Genomic DNA, 4,924 nt, shown 5'->3' with positions numbered 1-4,924 from the left:
CTGTGGACAGGTCTGACGTTATTCTAATGGGCTTTCCTCTATATGTAAGGAGCTTCTTAGTCCTAGCTGCTTTTAAGAGGGTCTGTCTAGAATTGTAATTCTTCATTCTAACTATCAGGTGTCACGAGGACTTTTGAGAATCTAAAATCTTGGGGGAAAACTGCTCTGCCTCTAGTACATGAACGTTGTTTCCATTCATGAGATTGGGAAAATTTTCATAGACAACTTGTTCCACTATATCTTCTAGACTTCTTTCTTTTTCCTCCCCTTCAGGGATTCTAATAATTCTGACTTTGGAGTGTTTCATGGCATCATTTATTTCCCTGATTTTGTTTTCGTGGCTTCTGAGCTGTTTGTTCCAGGCTTCCTCCTGATCCTTTCTTTCTATCTGTTTGTCCTCCAGATCACCAATTCTATCTTTTGTCTCAGTTACCCTAGCTTTTAGAGAATTTAGATTAGATTGGAATTAAAAAATGGAACGCTTCACGAATTTGCATGTCATCCTTGCGCAGGGGCCATGCTAATCTTCTCTGTATGGTTCCAATTTTAGCATATGGCTGTCAAAGCGAGCACAATGTATAGCATTTATTAAGAATATTTTAATATGAAACTGATTTTTTTTTTGTCACATATCTTGTGGGATTCTTTTTCCCCCTGAACACAGAGCCTTATGTAGGGCCTGATGCCAGGACCCTGAGATCATGACCTAAGCCAAAGGCTGAGCTTAACTGACTGAGCCACCCAGGCACCCCTATCCTGTGGGATTCTTGTCCTAGTAGTATATTTTAGATTGTGGTGTGCACATATGGGGAGGAAAAGAGAATGGAGGGGTATTAAACCTTAACTGAGTGTATATTAATATGTCAGTGTATTTTTTTAAAGATTTTTATTTATTTATTTGACAGACAGAGATCACAAGTAGGCAGAGAGGCAGGCAGAGAGAAAGAGAGAGGAGGAAGCTGGCTCCCTGCTTGAGCAGAGATCCCCATGCGGGGCTCCGTCCCAGGACCCTGAGATCATGACCTGAGCTGAAGGCAGAGGCTTTAACCCACTGAGCCACACAGGCGCCCCAAGTCAGTGTACTTTCAACAATACCTTTTTAGGGAAAAGTTTGGGGAAAAAATTATAAAATCCCTTGAGTAATAGCCTGAATAATTTACTTTTTTTTCTAAGATTTTATTTATTTATTTGACACAGAGAGAGAAAAAGCACAAACAGACAGAGCAGCAGTCAGGAAGAGGGAGAGAGAGAAGAAGGCTCCTGCTGAGCAGAGCCTGACACAAGGCTTGTGATCCCAGGGCCCTGGGATCATGACCTGAGCTGAAGACAGACACTTAACTGCCTGAGGCATTCAGGCACTCCTGATTAATTTACTTTTTTTTACATTTTACTATAGAAGCCAACAACCATTTGGAGACAGTGTAAGATCAGGTTTTGATTTATAAAGATAAAAGTAATCCTGGAGTGGGTGGAATGTGATTGGGATGGATTTTGCAAAGGTACTTTCCAGTTAGTCATATAACAAAAACACACTTAAAAATCAAGTGTGATCTGCAAGCAAAAAGACTGATTTGGCATGGGTACTTCTGGATAATATGTGAATTTCCCACGAAGATGGAATTTGATATGTCTTTCATAGAACTGTAAAATTCTCCCTCCTTATTTCTATGCATTTGACCCTGTGAGTACCTTCTTACTCTCTGAGAATATCATAAGTCATTAAAGTGGTTTCATTGCCAGAGTCAGATTTTACTTATGCATCTTTTGTTAAGCATGTGCTCTGGGTGAGGAACAGTGTGGTACATACTGTAGAGGCAGCAAAGATGTGTGAAAAACCTTTGACCTCCCAGAAAATTGGTCTGTAGGTGAAAAGGTAAAGTGTATGCATAAAATGGTGACAGCCATTTTCATACAGCATATGATAAATGCTGACATGACTTTTATTTATTTTTTAATTTTATTTTTTCAATATTCCAAGATTCATTGTTTATGTACCATACCCAGTGCTCCATGCAATCTGTGCTCTCCTTTAGAGGCCGTTGCTGTTGTCATTGTTGTGACCTTGACCTCTCAGGAGATGGGTCTTAAGAGGCTCTGAGCCAATCAACAACAGTGAAGTTGTTTGAAGTTGGTGGAAGGTATATTGGTATAGGGATAAATATAGCACTTCATGCCATTCTACATTAACCAGTAATTATTTAATATTACTATTTTTTTCACCTCACACAACATTGTATCCTGACCCATGAACTATATACACTAGCTGGTATTCACAACTTTTCTGTGATTTTCTGTTAAGCCATATTTTCATTTTACTACAGTCTTCCACTTTGCCATAAATTCCTTTCCCTCTGATTCCCAACCAGATGTCATCTGTCTTTTACTTTGCGGCATTTATGTATTGTCTATTCATTACTCCAACATGAAGATGCATCCTATCTTGTCTCAAGTAATAAATATATTATTCAAGTATTTGTCCTTTCCATATACTCCGGTACTTGACTGATACTTGACCAAGGCCGCACCAGTTTTATCTTCTTTATTTGACCTGGGAAGCAGGAGTTAGGAATGTTGGAGAAAGAGGGATGAAGGGGGAAAAAAGAAGAAAAGAGTTTATATATCAGAGAGAAAATGAAATAAAATGGAAGGAAGAGATGAAGAAAGGAAAAGGAGAAGAAAGGAAAGAAGGAAGGAAGAAGGGAGGAGAAGCAGAAGAAAAAAGAAAAGTTTTCCATGGAACTAGTAAACTTTGACTCTTCTCTCTCAATGCAGCAGAATGGGTGTATGACCCTCCCTGATCAGCTCTGTTTCTCTCTGTGGTAGTCAGTTCACGTGTCTAGAACGTAATCTGTGGAGTTGCACTGTTGCCTTTCGGTTATGTAATTCTCTGATTTTGTGAATTACATGTAGAGCTCTAGGGTTTTATACAGTTCTCTAGTGCCCAGAAGTGAATCCCATGGGAAGTAGTTTATTATGTGCTCAGGAATCATCCAGAAAGCAATTTACCATATCTTTATCTATCTTAAAGGGCATATTTTATATAATTATTTATATGGACACAGTAATGTAAAAGCAATACACAGTAGTTATCTGTCCAGTTATATCTGTCCAATTATGGCTTAAGTCTACAGAAATAATTTGACAATTAAATTAAATTAATAATTTAATTTATTATTAAATAAATAGATTTATTAAATACATATCAACCTCTGCTTTTCTCTCTAATGCTTCAAAGATATTGGTTAGAAAAGAAGTACATATCCAATGAGTAGTTTATCCACTCCCAATTCAGTTTACTGAACTAAACAGTGGTTTGACTCTTAGTATGAAAGTTTAATTTTTCTTCAGAATTTTCATTCCCTTCTTCTTAGATACAAATGCAGAAAATTTGCCATTATTAAAATTCCAACTACACTAAATATATTTTTTCATATATTTAATAAAATTTAGTGATATTGCCTGCATCATTTTAAGCATAAATATTAATATTTATGTTTCAAGTTTTCTGGTAATGTATAATCTACTGAAATATAAGTGATTTGTCTTAATTACTATTGATTTGTGGGAAAGTGCTCATCTTTTCCACTGACGATGCAACTTATTGCATTTGTTAACACATACAGTAAGATGTAAATAATATATACATGAAACGTTTCAAAGAAATGAATAGCTAGTATCCCACCAAGCTTCAGCTTGTCAGAATTTGTTTCTAGAAGGGTTACAAATGTTAGCAATAAGAATGTTAACAGGTTTTTTTTTTGTGTGTGTGTGTGTCTTCAGCAATACATTCTGGAATGTCACATAACATATGAACAAAGGATCAACGGAGATCGATGATGAATGATCAAATTAAAATCCTTCCCATTTTTAGAGTAAATATTTCTCACTCTTTGACAATTTATCCATTTGCTGTTCTTTTACAAAAAACAGTGTACATAAGGAAGTCTAAATTCAAGTTTGCAAAATATTGCAAGCTTGAGCAATGATTTTTTTAGCTTCCCTTTTCTCTAACATTTATGGTGAAACAGATAATAAATCTTAAATACTTAATAACAACTTATGGATACTCTCTAGGATCAGTCATGAACTGATCTGAAAACACACACACACACACACACACACAGATAAACACATGTACATACTCTTTCTTACAATGTTTTGATGTGGGATCAGAATATATGGATGCCACAACACAATCAGTCCTATTACAAAGAGATGAAGAGCTTATGTGTATAAAGGGACCTCCTACACTTCTGAGCAAGAGGCAAGATTTGGTTGCTAAAGTGCAGCTTTGTTGAGAGTAGACAACCTCTGCTGAGACTCAGATTTTTGAAATACAAATTAGTAAGGTGAATATAAGCTTTTCCACTGATTAATTATGAGACTGCTTCAACTGCTTTTGTTAAACTCACTGAGCATATTTAACCAAAATTGATTTTATTTAACCAAAAATAATAGACATGGTATTATGTTATAAAATTATGATTATGATTATGATATAAAATCAGCTACTATCCTGAAGGTCTTGTTGAAACCTATAAAAAGCCAGAAAAATAAATAAAAGCTGTAATATGAGTTATTCTGAGAATTATTATTGGATATATAAAATCAGAAGACTGCTTGACGTAATACAATATCTCAAGCTCATTTGAAAGAAGTACCTTTTGAGATATTTTATGTCAATCACAGATGCTTCACTTGGTATTTATTAGCAAGGAAAAATTAAATCCTTTTTTAATGAAATTCTGGTAAATACACATTATATAATATTTGCCATCATAATCGTTTACCATTCAGTCATGTTTAGTACATTCATGTTGTTGACTATTATCTCTTTGAGATTATGCTTTCAGTTCTTTTGGGTGTATGCTTAGGCATGGAATTGCTGGATCATATGGTAGTTCTATTTTTTTTTTTTTGAGGG

The 4,924-nt window shown here is 35.4% G+C and overlaps 1 non-coding gene across 1 annotated transcript; it reads right to left on the bottom strand.

Moving 5' to 3' along the window:
- Positions 1–467: 467 nt before the first annotated feature.
- On the bottom strand, positions 468–571 carry LOC123926243. Its single transcript, XR_006815177.1, has one exon. It is a non-coding gene; the product is annotated as a U6 spliceosomal RNA (small nuclear RNA).
- Positions 572–4,924: the final 4,353 nt, after the last annotated feature.

This window comes from Meles meles, chromosome 15, assembly GCF_922984935.1.
Source record: "Meles meles chromosome 15, mMelMel3.1 paternal haplotype, whole genome shotgun sequence".
In the NCBI taxonomy this organism is placed as follows: domain Eukaryota; kingdom Metazoa; phylum Chordata; class Mammalia; order Carnivora; family Mustelidae; genus Meles; species Meles meles.
This window is presented reverse-complemented; position numbering and strand designations above follow the sequence as displayed.